Below are 20,070 nucleotides of genomic sequence, written 5' to 3'. Positions count from 1 at the left end.
GGAGTTCCCCTAGGTCCCTCTTACGCCTTTTCAGTGTAGGATGACTCAAAAGCAGATAAAACAACTAATGCTCTCTTTTTACTGGTTGAACAGCTTCTTTATAGTTGGTACTAGCATAGAAGTACCTTGCATCGCGTAGGGCTCTATGCCTCCCTCTGCTGCCATCTGGGCAGAAGCGTTCGGTTGACCCTGGCAGCTTTGAATCACTTAATTTTAGGTTTTTAGTAAACAACAGTCATACATCAACATCCAGGGAGCTCCCTATCCAGCTTTCCTAAAGTTATTTAGGTACGTTTTAAAACCACTTGAATTATAAAGCCAAAGCATTAACTGTTTTAATTTAGTCAGAGATGTTAACTCTTCTGCTAGCAGAGTTATAAAGTAGAAGGCAATATTGCATGTAACCCTGCTGATGTAATTCTGCTGCGCCATGCCAAAGTCTCAAGTGCACGCAGCAATGGCTCGTATGCTCCCATACCTTACATGTTGAACAGGCAGCAGCTATGACAAAGCTTGCCTGCAAATTTACACGCAAGCTAAAACCTACCCCTTGGTGTGCTGCCGTATTGCACCAACTCATAATGAGAAAAGTCTCTCACAGCAGGAAAGGTTGCAGACAGAAACAGTGTATTGCCCTACAGAGAGTAAGTTAGAAAGGGAAGAGAAGAAAAAAAATATTCCTTAGCGCTGAAAAAAAATCATACAAATAGGTGGCTTGGAGCACAATCTCCAGACACATATATGGAAAGCAAAGAGGGAGCTATAGCTCAGCCTGCCAGAGGCCTGGCCATTTGCTGCGTGTGTGATGCAGCTTCTTGTTACAGCTATTGTTAGACAACCCTCGTCTCCCCGACCGCAGAGTCCCCTGGCATCTCATCCCTTCAGCACCATCACAGCCCTGCTCTCGGGCTGTCCCAAAATGCTTAGCCCTCTCCCTATGACCACACAGCAAAACATGCAGTAGCAGAAAAGAAAGATCAGATCAGATCAGATAAGCCAGTTAAAAGGCTTTGCAAAATTATTTTTAGGAGAACAGAGGCAAAAAGCTGGGGAGAAAAGGTTAAAGGAGATATCAGCACTTCCAACCCTTGTTGTCCTCCAGGCAGCAACACTGAACAAGTAAAGCTATGACCGGGCATCATTTTCCCATGGGCACAAGCTACATCTGAAGGGTCTTTCAGGCCGCATGTAGCCTCTGGGGCAGGGTCCCCAGACCACTGCGCTGTACCGAGAGTCAGATACAGCCTACAGCAAAGCACGACACGCTGCAGGTCGATGCCTCTGTGGCCAAGCATCCCCGGCACGGCGGGAGCCGTGCTGCCGCAGCAGGAAGGCACCGTCCCGTGTCCCGCGGCGGGAGGGTCCCTGCGTGCACTGCGGGTGCGCGGCTTTCTCCGCACATCAGCAAAAGCGGTGTCAGCTCCCTTTGCTGCCCTCTCCCCTTCAAGCCCCTCCTGAGGAAGGCAACAAACAGTTGCTAATACAGTATTGTACTAATAATATACGCACAGAAGGCAATTACCAAACTGTCACTTTAGATTATAATATTTGCTAATTGATAAGCATCTATGCTGCTGCAAAAAACGGATAAAAATCAGAAACAAAGTTGCAATTCTTCTGCCCACTCAGCGTAACAGTGTTGGAAGATTACAGCCCTAGCTGCTCCAGAAGGCCTGTACTTAAGTACAGTCTACAAAAAAAACTGCAAGAGTGCATATTTGGAAGAGGTGATGTTAGGACAGCAACCAGAGCCAAACCACAAAGGAGAATTTACTTGCATTAAAGAGAGCGATTTGGGCCTCAAAAAAAGGGGGGGGGGGGTAGGAGCAGCAGTGGTTGTATGTCTAAAAGCCAGAGCTATTTACTTACTTAAAGAATTCTTCCACCCATACAAACTATTTTCATTATGAGAGACAAAAGAGCAAGCTGACCCTAGGGTACTGCAGTAAGAAAAATTTTATATTAAAGCCTTTTTACATTAAAGCACCTGGACAGCTCATCATCTTATTATGTCCACTAGACTATTTGCCAATGCCCACATTTGCTGTTTCAGTCAGGTGGAGAAGTTACAGATCCATGGAGTTTGCTCTGCAGCAGCCCAGTATATTTGAAAAGTAGTTTAGCAAACACAGAGGCCATGCAATCAGTGGCAAGCTTTCTCACCTAGGCAGTACACACGCGTAAGTATCACAAAGTCTGGATGTACCACTATTTTTCTGGCTTCCTAATTTAAGAGGAGCTGTTTTGTTGTTGTTGTTTTGTTTGTTTTGGGGTTCTTCTTGCCAATTCTTCTTGGCTGCCATACTGAAAACATAGCCTATGTTAGGACCTAATGAATTAGATCCTTCAGCTCACAGAAAAGTCATGCAAATAAGGATGTGGTGCAGGAATGCTACCTGTCTTCAGCCTCATTATTTATAGAGCTATAATGCACATGACTTAAGATTGGCTCAGAATTTAATTGTGTGTCACATTGCAATTTACAGCTATCTAATCCAACAAATTGCTAATCTGTTCCCAGATTAGTGCCTCTTGATTAGACCATAAATGACTGTGTCGAAGTGTTCCCCCCTCCCCACAAGAACACAGTTACGTACCTTGTAGATGACGTGCTACATGATCCCATTCTAAAACATCTGCAGATCTTCACCATCAGTAAAAACGCACGGTAAGAAAAGAAGTGGTCTTAGGAGGCCAGAAAGCCCAGCAATTAAAATATAATTGGAATAGAAACAATGAGTCATTTATTTCATCCAAGTTCAAAAAGATCAAACAGTAAATTCCAATATATTTCAACCCTGCATGCAAATCATTAGTTGTGGCGTAACAGGGAGTGAAGTATTTTTTAAGCAGTCACACCCTTAAGATTGGCAAGGGAAGAAAGATCCTTAGTTTGAAAAGGTTGCCCAAGGTGACTTGGCAGCTCTGAGCTTTTGTCTCAGTTCCACTGCTTCACTGAGCATTTCTGCAGGAAATCATTGTTTTCAGGATTTATCCAGGTCTCTCTAATGATTCCAGGTATTTTTAGAAAAGATTGAAGAGTGTACCTCACATCAAGCAGACTCCACTCTCAGCAAAGATTATGGTATCTGTGGCGATACGTGGTTCATCGCCCCTCCTGCACAATCCATTCCCTGGGCAGCAGTTTGCTAAGACGTGCCGGGCAAGGATTCACCAGCAAACGGTACGCGGCGCGCATGAGCTCAGACAGCTACCGCAGAGGCACAAACGTCTGCCCAGAGCAAAAGGCGATGGGCTCCCGAGGACCCCTTTTTAAGGCTGGCGCATGTTTCTTAGCAAAGTCTAAGATTCATTTTGCATGGGGATGGGGATGAGTTTAGAGAGAAAATCCAACTCATTAAAAGGAAATGGGGAGAGATTCAAGAAACATTCAGTTTCTTCTGCCTCCTTGTCCTAGTCTGTTTATCTGTGTTCTGCAAGGGGGATTTGGCCCCTAAAGTATGATTTGGTTTTCCTGGCATAGCTCCAGAGAGTTTTTAATAATTTGTTTGGGTCTCCTTTAACTACTGCCTTCTCCAATTAGCCTAGTTCTCTGCAGTTTATAAGCAAAGCCTTCACAAATCACTTGCTCTCACAGCGTGCAGTTTCACAAAATCAACATTCAGCGCCGACAGCCCAGGTAAATGGGAGTTTCGCTGACAACCCAGCAGCTCAGGTAGCTTCACTTCCTGGGTACCTCCATTTCCTGGGAAAGATCAGGCCAAACCCTTCCATACTGACTGCAGGGTTTTGCTGACTGACAAGTTTTTGCCAAGAAATTTTAAAGTATATTTCATTAGCAGGTAATCACACAGAAGAGTTTTCAAAGTCACCACTTAAAAATCTTTTACCAAAATTTTCAGTCAAAATCCCTTCTTAGTTTTGCACAATCCAGACGCCCCTCCTCTTCTGATCAAACTCTATTTGACAATAGTCGAAGGACTGTAGTCTCCAGGAGGAGAGAGCATGCCCTCACCTCCTTTTCAGTCACTTGGTGGAACTGAGTTTGTTAGAACAAGCTTTGTGCCCATCTACATTCTGATCAGGAAAGAAGACACGAGAATATGTGGGGATTTAGGAAAAAAGAAAAAAGGCAAACCCTAAGAACTTCTTCCCTGTGCGAGACAATAGAAAGAATGGAAAAGAACAGGCTATTAACAAGGAGACCAACGCAAACCAAAGGCAGCAACGTACAAAGGCCGAGTGAAGGTGGAAAAAGAAAGTCACTCACAGAAAATGTTTAACTTTTAGGTTAGAAATAAATGGGTTCTGTGACATACTTTGGAAAATCTGTGACTGTGCAGGAAAAAAGTCATTAAACACTTAAAGCAGAACAATTCATTCTTCCCCCTTGGTAGACCATCAGCAATATAGGACACTACTGGTACAGCTAGCTGCGTGCAGGCTCCCCTCTTAATATCTCTCACATCTTTATTTAGACAGGCAATTCTATAGGGTGCTGCGTCTATGTCTTAGCCAACACTTAGCACACTTAGCTATACTGGGAGAAGAGGGAACCTTCGAAAACTTGCCTTTCAGGTGGGTCAGCACTGGAAGCGTCAGCCCTCAGAGCATTAAATTCATTTGCAGGCCTGGAGCTCTCCCAGATTCTCAGCCTCTTATTAATTCCTTGTACTTAACCTTGCATAGATGTAGCTGTCATTATTTCATGCACAGAATAGTAAACATGTCGAAAAATTTACCAAGGTAGGCAGTTAAAGCAGTAGGAAACCAAAGCATGTGTTAGATTTAATCACCTTTTAAAAGGTAACTAGTACCAACATTTTCACACTTGGGTGCTCCAAGTAACCCAGGTGTCTTGCAGCTTCCCAGTGCAGGACACGGGAGTTGTGCTGTAGCTGTGCTGCAGATCCACAGTCAGTGGGTGAATCTACAGTTGAAAAAAATTCTACAGAACGAAGATAAGAAATGTTGTGACATGGCAAAGCATAAGATGAAGCAGAAACAAGAAGCCCAGAACTGTTTTTTACCACTGTGAGTACAAGAAGATCCTGGGGCTAGCAGTTCTCCTCACCCCGACTGGCCCTGCTCTGCTGCAGGACAGCACTGCTCCGACCGCCACGTCCAGCACCCCAAGTGAAGCAGTGGGGAGAGCGTGTCAGCCCACAGAAGTGCCACCAGAGCAATTGTCTGAGACATCTCCTTACTAGTAGCACCAGCTGCAGCACTGCTAGAGTTGCAAGGCACTGCTGTGTAGACCTTATTTATGTCTGTAATGCCCTGACTACTCCAATGCGGAGAGATGCCCTGGCAGCAGGGGGCTTCTAGCAGCAAACGCATTTGTTGCTCCAGCTCTTGAGCAAAAGTCATAAAGGCCTGACGGTGGATTTGTATTTTTATGTGGAGCTATTCTCGTTCATTCCTACAGAACAGTAAACCTTCCTACATGCAGCATTTTGCAGCATTTTAATTGCTATTGTATTACAGAGATAAAGCCTGGCTGTGCAATTGTAAATACAGCTGGTGCTGCAGTGCTTGTTATTTACCAAGAAAAAAATCTAACATTTGCTAACATTTTCACCAGCATCAGAATCCCCTTGAAATACATTTACAGGAGGCAAAGCTCAATACAAATACATGAGCAGCAGCTGATATACTTTTTTTAACAGCCTGAGGCTGTGCAACTCCTACATATCAACTAGCAACAAACATTATCTATGAGTTTATAAAGGGGTGGAGGAGTGCAGTGAGTGAGTTGAGGCATTTTAAACACTTTCAAACATTACTTTGCAAGAAATTACGTGCAAACAGATGTATGGCCAGAAGCAAACCTTACTTTGTCTGATGAGGCAGAGATCTGGTGCTGCCACAAGAAACTCGGGGATGTGAAAGCCAGTGTTAACTGGCCATTTCAGAAGAGTCTCAAACCTATACTGCTACTTAGGAGGTTAACCTCCCATAGAGGCCTTTGAGCCTGGGACATGAACTCAAATCCAGCCTAGGCCAACTAGGTCGTGGTACTTCGCACGGCAGTTTGTAAAAACAGGGTGAAACAAGACAGATTTTGAGACATGTTAAAAAATTATATCCTTGTAGCTAAGTTGTGGCTCCTCAGGCAGAGACCATCTTCCATCCTATTTGCCTCCCACAGCAGTGTCCAACATGCCCAAAGCTCATGGATGCACCTGCTTTACAAATAAGAAATGTTCTGGGTGGCTAAAGATTAATAGGCAAGAAGCACTGTGCCACCCAGGTCAAGGCAGGTTGGTGGGAAGCTGGCATAACTGCTGTTGCTCAGGGTGTGTTTCTGCAGTGGCCCAACACTTTTTTACACGATTCCCAAATTTCCACTTATCATTGAACAACAGATTCACTTGGAAAAACACTGCTTCTCTTACATCCTTCCTCCTGTCACTGTCAGATTCCTACCCTATCTGTCGCCTGAAGCCAGAGAGATGGAAAACCTGAAAAGTCATTAACAGTGCTAATCACCCTTTATTTCACCTTTTTTTTTTTTTTTTGCCTTCAATGGATATCAGAAAAGTAGAAACATTTTCTAAAACTTCTACCATCACATTATGTGGCAAATATTCAGCATCGCAAAAGCCATGTTAAGTCGCTTTTGTTATGTCTTCAGGCATCAAAACCCAAAGTTTCTGTTTTGATAATAGAGAGCTCTGGAACCACTTCTTCTCCCTTAATAATCCATACCTTAGTATATGTTGTGCCATCTGTTTCCAAGATTTTCACTGCAAATATAAGAGTCTAGTCATTTCCTCTTTTTCTCCAACCCCATTATGTCTTTGCTTCCATTAAGATTTTCTAGGATGTTTCAGGTTTTCTTAACAGTTTTGAGACGCTTGCTGGGAGGGAATACATTTCTGAGCAATTTGTTTTCTCATGAAAACTGGGTTTTGCCTGTGTGCCAGAATCAGGAGACATTTTATAAATAGCCTTGGATAAATGACAGGAAATGATGCAAGATCTCAGTGTGCTCCACTCCACAGAGGGCAACTGTCTGTAGTGCTCAGGAAAAAGGGTCTTGCACCATTGACTGCTATACAGAAAAAAAAAGATGCATGTAAGCATCGTTTACTGCATGGTGTATCAGCCTTCTGAAGGAGACAGGATGTCTCCGTATTACAGCTCAGGCAAAAAGTGTATTTGCTTGCAACTATGCTACAGTGAAAACCAGCAAAATTAAATTTTCTTCTGAAGATGGAAAACTGAGCAGAACTGTCTAAACTCACTGTTGTCTTAAACTCTACAGGAAGAGCTTTCACCTTCTTGCATGCTATCAATGCCAACACATTCATTGGGGATCCTCCAGACCCTGACTGGCACCAAACACTGGGATCATCCTCTTACCATAGCATTTCCTGTCAACTTCAGCAAAGTTGCTTCCAACTCAAACTGCTTTAAATGGGCTCCAATAATAGCTGCTTAGGGGTTAATCTCTATCTATTCATTTGATCCCCAAAACTATCTGTTCCTCTTTGCAGTAATAATACAGAATGGAGAATAAATTAACTATCTCATTTTGTTTATATCTGCTGGTTTCCATGAAGGAAAAGCCCAGTGATTTATCCCCAAATAAATACTTTACTTGGAACAGGGCAAACAGTCAGCTCTGCTAAGTCCATGGCAAAACTCTCAACAGATTTGACTTCAACATATTAACTCCAGCCTTCTCATCCACTGCCCCACTCCCAAGTTGTTCCTCTTCAAAATAGCAATAAGCACCTCTCTCTCAGCCTACTTCTCATCAGGCTTTCACCCAAGAGATGACTGACCAGCATGCGAAACAGTGAAAAACAGATAGTGCACCTCCCCAGCAGATGTGCTTTTGGAGTCCTTCTCTCCTCTATATTTAAGTCCTCTGTGCTCCTGCATTTCATTTAAGTATTGTGCAAAGCTGGAAAGAGGTGGCCTTGGGAAATCCTACAGCACAAACCACTCTCCTTTCTTCACCACTTGGCATTCGCAGTGTGAGTGCGCATATACAAACTCCTTTGCAGAGAGGCATCATCATAACCAGCCACCCACAGCACTTTCTCCTACCAGGCCAGTGCAAGAGAGGCTAGCCGGAGACTCCAGCTGATATTTTACTTTAACAAAGAATTACATGTTTGATCTCTCTCATGACCATACCTCAGAGGCATCCTTCTTTCAGAAGTGAATAGCTTCCACCCATCATTTATAAGTTATCTGCTCTCATGACAGACAGAACTGCCCAGAAGCACTTCCTGCCTGTGAAAGGAGTAAATAATATATGATATGTCTTTTGAGCTTTTGTACTGAGTAAGTGATTTTACCCATGATCTAAATTAATATAAATTCAAAGAAAAAATTGACATTTTTGCATTAAAAACATTAAATCTGACTGAGTTTCTGTTATTTTGGAAACATAAGATTTATTACCTCTACCAGACCAGTATGACAGACTGTGCTGGAAACTGGGTCATGCCCAAACTTCCTCAGTAAAACACTGTGCAAATAGGAATGGAATACTTCTGTCCACACATACATGCCAGGAAGTAAAAGCAGACGCGCTTGTTAGTGAGCATTCACACGCTGTGTGTGTCTACATGAGAAAAAAAGGGATTGAGAAGGTATAAGAGAAGGCTGGCAAGGCTGTCACCCTTTGCAGCACTCAAGGAGAGCTCTAGTGCGCGATCCAAACGTTCCTGAGCATCACAAGCATTGAAAAAAACAACCAGAATTTTAAGCACAGACTCGGCTCATTTCTGCATGCAGAAAGAAAAGCCGTATATCCTTTCTGCCTCCTGACCCACAAGGAAACCTGTGTCAAGTGCCTAGTCACTGAAGTGCTGAAGAGCTTGCTCCACAGAGGCACGCTGTTCGTTTATAGACCTAACATAGAATTGTTCTCAGAAATACCACCACAGGGAACCCTGCTCTGGAGAAATCACTTCGCTGTAGTCCTAAACACAGAAAGTTATCTCGTATAGACAAACATTTCAATGTACAGTTAGGCCTAAATGTTCTTACGTGATCTAAACAGCAAGAGGTACTTTGCAAGTGAGCTGGAATTAAGAAGGATTAAAGAGGTAGAGAAACCTTCCAATTTTTAGTGCATCAACATTCTCTTACCCCCAGCATATCTCTGAACAGTTTGCAACTACATTTGGTCAAAAGCTGTTAAAAATCAACATTTAAGAGACGCCACACACATCTAAAGCTATATTTGGGGAGGGGAGGTGGAAGGAGAGAAAGGTATTCTTCTCTCCTAAACACTAAAGAAGTATATAAGTCTCTATTAAAATAAAATCAGTTACTGAAAAAACTATTCTATTTAAAAAAAAAGGTACTAACACTTATCTCAGATTTATTTTCACAGTTTGACCTGGACACTCCCAAAATAAAAGCAATTGAGATAATTCAAAAAAGGAGAGTCTCAACCTTTGGACCAACTCTAATTGCAATACGTAGTTATCATGATAACTGCAATTCAATAGGCTTTAATATCATCAAAATGTTCACACATGCTCCCCAACCTACTCCGTAGCATCACCCTGGATGACAGCAAGAGCTGTAGCATGGATGGTGCTGTGATCTGATGTCCAGGCAGCTCGCAGAGCCACAATGGGCCGAAAGACCTGTTTCTGTTCCCTCGCAGCTATTATTACAGAAGTTAGGTGCACAAATCCACTCACTAAAAGACTAAAGTCAGGCACTCCTGTTCAGTAGTGGGAGAGTTCAGGCTAGGCAGTGGGATATTTTAGTTGGTCACCCAATAGCAACCAAGAAATCAAGCTTCAACCACCAGACAACAGTGGGAAAACTCTTCCTGGTAGTCTGTATCCTGAAACAGTGGCCCAGAGGACAGGCTGCAGCCCACAAATCTCTCATATTTTCCCTGTTGTTAACTTTTCCAAGATAGAGAGCCTCCCTAGCTACAGACTGTCTTGGAAAAGACATATCCCAGCAGCCAAGGATAGAAACAAGCCTCAGTCCCTGCTATCAAACCACCCTAACAGGGCTAGACAAGAAGTCCCGGTACTGCCGTCCTGCTCCAAGGGTAACAGGAGGACTTGACGCTCTCAAACCTCTCTGTCACACAGACGCTTTTCACTAAGACTTCAAAAGACAGTGCAATATCCATCTAAACAAAGTTGCTGCTTTTCCCCCTCAACCTAGAGAGATGTCGGTTGTTTATTTTTCCAGAACAGACAACCCAAGCTGGTATTTCCACAGCTGCTCAGGCTGCCTAAATAGTTCCTAACAATACAGAGAAAAGTGAGATTATTACGCTCTGTGATAACATCCCTGTTTAAATAATTAAGGCAATTCATTTGCTTGTAGTAAAAATGATTCAAGGACTGAGTGTACAATTTGCGATCAAAGTACTACCCTGTTTATCACCCTAGGTCCAATGATATTTGTTAGTAAACAATACAAATGTAATCATTACTAGAAGATGGTAAATCAGTGGCAAGGCTTGAACAGTCCATTCTCAAGTAGGAAAACTTCAGCCAAGAACCTGCAGTAATTGCTGAAATTAAATGAAACAGCAGGGCAGGAATGGAAACTTTTGAACCTTTTCACACAGAGGAACAAGACAATTTATCTTCCTGATTGCTCTAATGTTTCAGGTAGCAGGAGAACATAGGAATATGGGCCTTAATGTTAGCTAGCAAACTTCTCTGGCCTTTCAAGCGAACTATATCTGACATGACAATCACAGTAATCAGAACAAGCTCAGTCTGCTCTGACACAGGTTTAGTGCATGAGCAGATATTCCTTTTTCTCCTCATAAGTGTTTTAGTGTTCTGCTTCATTCATTGCCCAAGACAGGCAGTGCTCACCTGATTAGCAGTAATTGAATACCAAGAAAAAATAAAATCAGTGTGCTGCCCTACGTCTTACTCATCACACATTGCCCCAGTCTGAGGACAGAACTACAGAGGATTTTTTTTTTTCTCTTTATGGGGTTTAAGGGCTTTGCAAATACTCACTAATTTAATTTCTACAATCTGCAAGGCTACCAGGATATTATTCCACTTTTGAGACTGAGAATTGAGTCACAAAAATCAAGGTCACAGTAGCCTTTAATAACAGATGCACAATTTAAGATTCCTAGAACTGAATTTTCGAGGTGATTCATGCTTTATACCACCTTTTCAACTTTTCAGGCAACTTTTCAAAGTGATTGGCACTTCTTGTACCAAGCGCAGATCCCTGAAGCTCTGAGTTCTCAGTTTTTGCACAATATTCTAGGCTTTGTCCAGGCAGCATGATTTTCCCCTGGCAGCAGAACATCCTAGAGCAGCTGTGCTTGCACCTCCACCACCTCAGGCTCTCCCCTCCCGCTCAACTGCTCGTCCACTTTTCCCCCCTCTCCTCCTGCTTCCCACCCAATTCACAGATTCCATGTTCTTTTCTCCTTTCCAATTCAAACCTCATTTTTAGAAGCTCTTCCTCCCAACCAACTCCATAAAAATTCCCCACCTATTTGCTACTTGTTTCTTCTGTGTGCGAGTCAGGCAGCTTTCTCCAGCTTCTCAACTGCACCCAACAGGAGCCACTAAAAGCAGTGCATGGGAGGAACAGTCTCCTTATACTCAGTTAAGCTGCCCAAACTCAACACAGCCTGCAGCAGCCCACAGATGCAGTCACAGGAAAATTTCTGTTCAGAAGTTCCCTCAGCTGGAGCATACCCTGCACTGACCTACGGTCTGGTGAATTTATCTGCTACCACATCTGTCCAGTCTGCAAAAACTGAGGTCTCCAATTAGAGACATCAAGAGATTTTCCACAAAGATAAAATGCACATCTTTGATTCTAGCCTTCCCTAGATGAGGGGACGGCACATTTCAAGAGTGCTCTCTTATTCTGGAATAGGCACAGGCTTTTTAAAAACTCTTTTTGTTTGTCTGTTTTTAAGTTGGGCAAAATCAACGCTGTCCTCCAACACAGTTCTTGAAAAATGACAAAACATTTGAGGTAAACTTTCAGATTTGGAATATATCCAGCATCAAACATTTCCATCCATATAGTCAGCAGTCAGTAAAGCCACGGACAACCAAACCATGGTGAGCCCTGAGCAGTCCTAGCAAGAGACAGCTCCACCAGCCTCGCCAACGCAAACCTGTGGGTGCAAGCACCACGCGCGCCTTGGCTGTGCCACTGCCTTAACCACTGCTTCCTACACATACCTCCCCTCTCCACCTCTTCTCCCACGGGCAGAGGAACAGACACAAGCACACCACCTTCTTCTCTGCTAGAAGCTACCCAGAAAGTCAACGCTGGTGGTATTACATTTCTAGGCAGCCTTTCCCATACAGCCCCCCTGGGATGGACAGCCACTAGCTACACCAGGAAGGTGGTGGTGAAAAAGTCTGCCACCATCTGTAATTTCTTTTTACTTCCATGCTATCCTACGCGCAAAGTGCTTCAGGACCTTCGCCCTCCTCCCTATCCTATTAGGAAAAGCAAAAAAGAGAACACATTGGGGATGAAAGAAGTGGATCGTGCGCTTTCTGACAACAAACTGGTGCTGGCAGAGCCTGTTCAACAGGTTGGTGAGAGGCTGTTGACCAGGGACGCCATGGAGCAGCCCACATGGTGGTACAAGCACTCGCCATGGCAGTGCAGCAGGCCGTGCTCCAGCTTCTCCTCCCCTTCAGAAGGGTACTTTGGGGAAAGGACCTGGGCAGTGGTAAGTGGGGGGAGACCTCCCATTAGTAAAGAGCCCCCTCACCAGGATAAAGTTTCTTTCTATTATTTTGCTCCGATTTGCAGTTAGACAGAGCCTTTCCTATCACGTGTGTGGAAATGTGTTTATATAATCTCCATCGTCAGCTTCTCCATAATCTCAAGCTGACCAGCTGGAGGGACCAACAGAAAGCCACGTGTCGCTGCATTCAAGGGGTGGGAAGCGATGGTGGCAGGCAGTATCAGCCCAACTTTCTGATGGTTACAGAGGCTGTAATTTCTTTTTACTTCCATGCTATGTGCAAAGTGCTTCAGGACCCCTGCCCTCCCCCCACCCTATTAGGAAAACCAAAATTTCACAAAGCTCTTTCCCAACATGTCATATCTAGGCTTCGTGGCTCTGTTTGACAGTTTTACAAAGACGGCATTAACTCCCGGCTGAGCATAAGCAAATAGGTCACTGAGCAACAGATGTGCACAACTCGGTGCTCAGATGCCTCGCTGGCATCGTTCATCTGCACCACGGGGAGCTGGCGCTCCAGCCCCGGCAGAGCCTCTCCCGCTGCCACCCCAAGGCGGGCAGATCTGGCCCAGGATGTTTCCACGTCACAGTCTGGAAGAGACCTTCAAAGGAGACCTCTCCCTTTGCCACTTGTACCTGCGCGGGGCACTACGGCAGCGCACACACCAGCCCCTTCCCACAGCCCGGCCGTCCCCGCAGGCGGCTCTGCCGGCCGGTTTGGGCACCTGCCGACGGCACACAAACTGCTGGGGGTCCTTCAGCATAACGCTGCTGGCTGTGCCAGGCAGAAGTCTAGGAATGCATCCTCCAATTCACTCTCTTGTCCTTAAAAAAAGCATTTATTTATGCTGCCAGTGGTGGCAAAAAGGAGTCTCAGGCCCCAGTCTACCTTCAGTTATACTTTTCCATGTGCAGAGATGAAGCTTTGACACTCCTCTCCCTCTGCAGAGCAAACACAGCATTTGCAGGAATAAAGCCATGCTTATGTAAGCTGCTGAGAATGCCAAGCTGAGTGTCTGACAGAGGAAAAACTTCTGCTAAAAACCTAATTCTTGTCTTTTCTAGAGATCTAATCTATCTTTTGTGCATTCCTGACCTTCAGAAACTATTTTCATCTCACATGTTAAGTATAACAATCCTCTTAACAGGGGAACATTTTGTTAGAGCTTTAAATTGGGTTACGTAAATTATTTGTAGTTCTGACAGCAGGTTTCTCTTCCATCCACAAGGACAGTTGTGAGATTGCTACGAGGTTCATTTGCGATCACTGCAGATAATCAGCTGAAGGGACTTTTTGAAATGCGATTTCACCTGGGGGATATGCTACAAGTTTAACAAGGTATACAGGCTTTTTTTAAGCAGCATTTTTGCTCAATAATTTGTAATAAAATGACTTTCACTTCGCAAAAATCAAATAAAAAATCCCTGACATGAACAGTAGCTAAAAAAAACAGTAATTTCCAACTCCCATAAACTTCAAGAGGACCAGAACACAGATGGAAGAGATATAAATATATATATATATATATATATATTTTTTTAAATGGAAAAAAATATATATATAAAGAGAGAGAGAGAGAGCACACTTAGCTACCTGAGAGTCAAATCCTGCTTGGTACTGAGCATGTCCCAATCCATTAGCTTACGACTGCTGGCTACAATCGGAATTGCAATCAGTCAGGATTGGGCTCTTTGCATCCAGTTAGGCACTTGTTCAGAGAAAAGCACAGAGTGGAAAAATTATTCAAGAAATAACAGCACTACTTTTAACACTACATCAAAGAGCTCAGTGACTGCAGAAACACACTTTTCAGTACTCTACTTTCACTCTTCTTTCTCCCCACCTTCCCTAACCAGAAAATTCATTAGATGCTGATTTTGAAGGGGATACGTTCAAGGCAGTAGAAAAGCTTCCCTCCTTCCTTTCCTGGTCACTGTAAAGACTGACTGGGAAAAGAGTTTCCACCCATTTCTCCAGGAGTGGAAAGGAAGGTAATTTTCATTAATTAGGTCACACTCAATTCTTTCTTGGGTTCCCTACTGAATTTATGAGCTAGGGGAAAAAAAACCCAATAAAACAATATTTTATTCAAACGAAAAGCATTTTGTTCAACACTGATTTACTAAAACGAAGTTTTAAAATGAAAAATTTCAAATCAAAATATGGACATTTCGTTTTAACATCTTTATAGGCGTATTCCTTTTTTTTTTTTTCTCCTTGACAAGAGCAGTGAGTTGAAATTGAAGTAAATTGGGGAAATTTTCATCCAGTTCTAATATGACCGCCTTATGCAGAAGGGACAATTGTGCAAAACCAGTAAAAGTTATTTCTACACATCTCTGCTAGCCTGAAGCTCTGCACAACACTGGTTCAAGAAGCCAAGAAAAACAGGCACCCCTCTTGCAGCATGCAGTACTAGAGAGTGACATTTTCAGGGGAAAAGGCGTGGATTTTCTTAAATCACATGCACAAACACAAGGAACATGGATAGGAGTTTTGTACAGTAGGACCTGTAGCCACCAGACTTAAGATCTAATAAGATTTCCAAATCTTCCTGAGAATATTTTGTGTTGGTATTTTCAATCACACTGAGCTCCTTCACATTAAGTATTATCTTTCTTTCGTATCCCCTCCCCTTCTCTCTTTTATGCTAAATATTTATTTTTAGCAGTCTTTACAGATTTGTCTCATGATTGTATTAGTAGTCTCTCTTACAATATTGTATCTACAGAGAATGCAAGGTATTAGTACTTCTTGGTACAACGTTAGATATTTTTCTGAATTATCTAAAGATACTAGCTGACTAAAATTTAATGCTTTTATTTATATAAAAAGCACTTTGTGTAATCAGGTCTCCAGACAATATATTATTATTTTAGCAATTCTCAAAAAAAGACAGATGCTGGTTTCAAATGTTAACTAGGAAGCTTGATCTTAACTCTTTATACTTTTCTTCTCTCTAAACAGACAGGTCTCACAGGAGAATACACACAGACATTTAACTTACCATTACTGAAGCCATCTTTTGACTTCCTGAGTATCATTAATATTTAAGCAGAAAGAACAGAACAAAACAATTATCCTAATGACACCACACTAGAATAAATAAGATAATTTTTTAAAAAGTCATCCAGAAGTAGCGAGAAGGTCGACCAGAAAATGCTAGTCAGAAATAGCTGTGATCTGAGGAGAAGGGGAAGGTTATGTTTCTGTGATACGAGTAGTGCACAGCTGTTACTCTAGTAATAATTCATCATATTAATATTTAAATGAGGGGAGGAGGAGGAGGACATGAGATTGTGTGCAACTCAAACAACAGTCCCTCCCTGTCCTTAAGCAGAAAAATAGGCCACCAATACGGAAAGAGTATTAGGAGACAGAGAGTGGGAAGGCTTGTTTTCATTACTGCTTGAATCCGAGTGGGCAAACTGGTTCCCAAAAAAGTCTAGAAATTATACTGCTTTTACTACTGAAAGTTAAATTCTGTTTTTCCTCTTGGAAAAAGCCATCACCCAACAAACAAACTGATCTAGGAACTAGTGCTCTAGGTCTGTGTATGCTGCTTCTTGGATTTAAGTACATTCCCAGAAAGCTTCTACATTTCACGCAAAGAGCTGCTTGGGGAAGCCTCGGCTGACTCGGGCAATCGCAGAGCTGCTACTGCACTTTGCCATTCGTCTACAGACATGCTTGATAAAAATAATTTCTTTAACCAGCACATACTTACTTCCAGGCTTGTTCCCTCATCTTGGCCCATCAGGGTCTCTCACCCAGGAAAGCTAAGGAAAGCTGCGGCGCCTCGGGATGAGCAGGACAGAGCTGCCGTCGGAGGGAGCGCCACAAGCCACTTGGCCACGGGGAGAGCTCGCAGAGCTGGGGAGCACCGAGCAGTGGCACTGGCACCGGCAGGCTGGGTGCAAGGTGGGGAGCTGCTGGCGCAGGCATAGCCCAGGCAGAGGTGGGTGGCATCCCCAGCAGGAGAGGAAACCTGACCATGTTTGGCAACGTATAGGGTTGCACAACCTCATCCAACAATTCTACATAAACACCGCCTCTCACATGCTAGTTTTTCAGAGTTGGGGTTTTTTTTTAAGTCTACATAACTTCTCTGTTAGCAGAGAAACTGTTACTGTTGACACCCCTGGCTGAGCATCACACTGTTGGCTAAATAAATACATAAAGGTATCAAGCAACTGTTTAACAAGAAATGCAGACACAGACTCCAGAAATGGCCACGATGCTGAAGAACAAACAGCTTACAGCAGACCAATTCCACAGAGAAACACTCAGCCCAGGGCTTAGCATGAAAATACAAGGTACGCAAAGCACAGCCGTTAAGAGATGCCAAGCTCATGCAGTAACATCAGTTCCCAGCACAACAAGACAAATTCCTTATCAGAAGATTGCTATTTTCTCCTACTCAAGCAGAGAGATTTTTCTCCCCCGTCATTTCATTAGCCTAATCTTACAAGATCAAGTTTGCAAACAGCCTGAGTTAATGTTGATATTATTTTTAGCTGACTTATACAGGGGTTTTATTTGCTGAACCCTGAACACAGCAGGATTTGTGTTATTAATACATTGTAGAAAACACCACTCATCAGCCCTTCTCCACATGCATTGCCAGTGTCCCCGCGGAGTGACCATTTACAAGTGGTCTTCATAACTTGCCACAAAGACCGCATAAAGCAGAATCAGAAACCCTGGGCACACTGAGAGCCTGGAGACTAGTCATCTAGTCTGCTCACAAGAGTAGATGAAGGGAGGTCTTTAGGAGGATAGCCACTTCTCTGTATTAATAACTACACTACAGCAGGAGAAGCCGGTCTCCTTGGAGTTTGGGAGCGCCAGACCTGCCCCACTGGTCTTCACCTCTGGCAGAGCCCTTTATCCTGCGCCCCAACCACTGCAGCCTCGGGAACAGATGCTCCAGGGGAGTGACAATACAAATATACGAAGGGAATAAGGAGGCTAGAATTAGCCACCCTATTTAGCCTATTAGCCCCCTTGTGACTCACACTTTTGAGTCACCTGGAACCGCAAAAGCCACCCTCCCATTCCTTGAGCTTCTGTGTCACCCTCTAGTGACACTTCCAGCCTTAACAAATATGCTCTGATAATCTGCAAGGATGATGACAGCTTGCGCTCCCACAGCTGCACCATCACTAGCATCTCAGTGATGGGAGGGCTCAATCTTCTACCAGCATGAATGTTAAGTTGTGTCGGTGGCCACTGAAGAGTCAAGGGAAAACGCTGGGAGAAGCAAAAGAGTCCTAAAGGAACAAACCTCCCTTTCCCCATGAAGGGGTTGGGTCTGGCCCACTGGGGTTAAACTGGAATGCAAAGTATTTGCTGCTCCTTCTACTAGTAGTACCAAAGATGATTGAAGATAAAGTCAAGTTTGCTCCTTTCCTCCTTGCGCATCCTCCTCCATGCTCTATACACACACATACTATTTCAGAAGCAATATCCTTCTTGTGCAAGCGTTCATGTACAATTGCTAAAATAATCTGCAGAGCAGCCTCCAGTTTTCTCATTGATTTTCAGGAGCCTGAAAAGGTTTGCAAGCCAAAGAAGTCTCACTGCCTTTCCCTCCTTTCTTTTAGCCTGCACTTTAAAAAGCAACTGCATGAATATATTAATACACATTAACAAGGAGGGAAGACTACTGTACGATTCTAAATTAAAAGAAAAACAGCGGACAAAGGTTAAACAGTCTTTGCAACCATTGAATTGTTAATTGCAGGTGAATGTGTGATAGAAGATGAACATTTTCAGGAACAGACTGGATCAGCTAAGTTTTAATAGCTTCTGTAAAATGTCACATTGCAACAGCTTTTATACTATCTTTAAGGGCAACTATCAATTTCCAACTGGGCTAGGTGGCAACTGGATTAATGTACAAACTGAGGAGGCCCAGAAGTCCAGGCTCAGATTTGTTCTTTCTCCAGCCACAGAAGTTGCTAATTTAATCTAAATCCATAATCTTGGCTCAGAAGAGGCTCAAGCCTGTGTTAACAAGTACCTTTGAGGTCAAGGCTTTTCTCATGCGTTGTTTAACGTCCCCCCAAATTCCACTCCATTCCAGCCTACACTCTTAGTTAAAAAGAAAAACAGGGAATTCATCCATTTTTAAAATTTTGTTTTTCTAAAATACAATATTAAGAAGAAATTCCTGTCCAAAGGAGGCTACCTCTAATTTCTTAAGTGCCCTTGGGTGCACTTTTGTGCTAAGACTCCTCTCTTGTGAATTTGGCATAGCTTCCACTTACCTTGGAGAAGACATGTGCCAATATGCCCTGAGTACTTAATTCAAACATTTGTCAGTGGCAAAGAGCTCTGTTGCTGAGTCTCATTTCAAGAGAAGTAACCACTCAGGAGACATCATGTCTTTCATTCATTTCTCCGATAACTAAACATCGGGCCACACCACAAGTCCTGAGCAGCTCATGGGAACAGAAGAGCCCACAGCAAAGCTGACCACTGCCCTAGGAAGAGAGGAATCAGTGTGAAGAGCGGCACTCGCACCAGAAACCCCAAACCCTCACCCAACACAAATTCCAATTTAACTAGTAGCACTAGGGCTTAAAGACAGACCATCAGGTGCAGACTGCTGGGCCCAGCCAAGACGTGGTCTAGACATTTTTAATTTTTCTTTAACCGGGCAGACACCACTCACTTGACCATTCCAGATGAAAATAGGCAGTTGTGCTTCCCAGCAGCCACACAAGGGGCCTTACTCCTTCTTGGCTCTACAAAGGCTACGTGGCCCACTTGAATAACCAACAAATGCTCTCAGCAGCACTGTGGCTAGCTGAGATTTCAAGTAACAGCAGCAAAGCTTACACAGTTGTTTACCAGTCAGAAAAGAGGGGTAGGCTTTTTATAGTCTAAACTTTATAAAGTGATAAAGATCTATGAGTCATCTAACATGCAGTTTATCTAGAGACAAATAGAAGTAAAAATAGAGCAGGTAGTTTCGCCTCCTTTTTTTGGAATGGAAACAAAAAGAAAGCTAAGAAATTAGGAAAGAGAAGGCTGCTGAAGATATTGAGGAAACAGCACAAGGCTATGGCTGAAAACTGCAATGAGAGCTTCCTCAGTAGTTTTATTTCCCTGACGAAAGGCCAGATCTTAGGTACCCTCAAGTGGCTCTTTACTGTAATGAGGATCTCCGTTGGCCTATTCATATGTATCATTTCTCTGCATTTGGTCCATGAAATCATGGGGCTTGATATTTTTACCACTGCAATCAATGCAAAGACTTCTTCCTGCCTTTTAGGTGCTTGGTTCTGCCTTCAGGCCTCAGCGTTTTTTAATCTTCCTTTCCTAAACATAACTGAGTGACAGAAGCATTCATCCCAAGGGTCAGTTTTCAATTCCTGACGCAAATAACTACCCTTAACTT

The 20,070-nt window shown here is 43.3% G+C and overlaps 1 protein-coding gene across 7 annotated transcripts in view; it reads right to left on the bottom strand.

The window, feature by feature from the left end:
- Positions 1-20,070, bottom strand: part of MAPK6 (mitogen-activated protein kinase 6) — a 98,069-nt gene that overhangs the window by 18,266 nt on the left and 59,733 nt on the right. For 3 of the 7 annotated variants that reach the window (XM_068958901.1, XM_068958900.1, XM_068958895.1), the window contains one exon: positions 18,935-19,150. The exons of 1 other annotated variant lie outside the window; for it this stretch is intronic. The gene's annotated coding sequence lies outside the window, so the exon portion shown is untranslated. Of the gene's footprint in view, positions 1-15,669; positions 15,874-18,934; positions 19,151-19,259; positions 19,522-20,070 lie in introns of those variants that run through there. 3 more of the 7 variants (XM_068958902.1, XM_068958894.1, XM_009681393.2) reach the window with 3 other exon arrangements.

This window comes from Struthio camelus, chromosome 12, assembly GCF_040807025.1.
Source record: "Struthio camelus isolate bStrCam1 chromosome 12, bStrCam1.hap1, whole genome shotgun sequence".
Lineage (NCBI taxonomy): Eukaryota > Metazoa > Chordata > Aves > Struthioniformes > Struthionidae > Struthio > Struthio camelus.
This window is presented reverse-complemented; position numbering and strand designations above follow the sequence as displayed.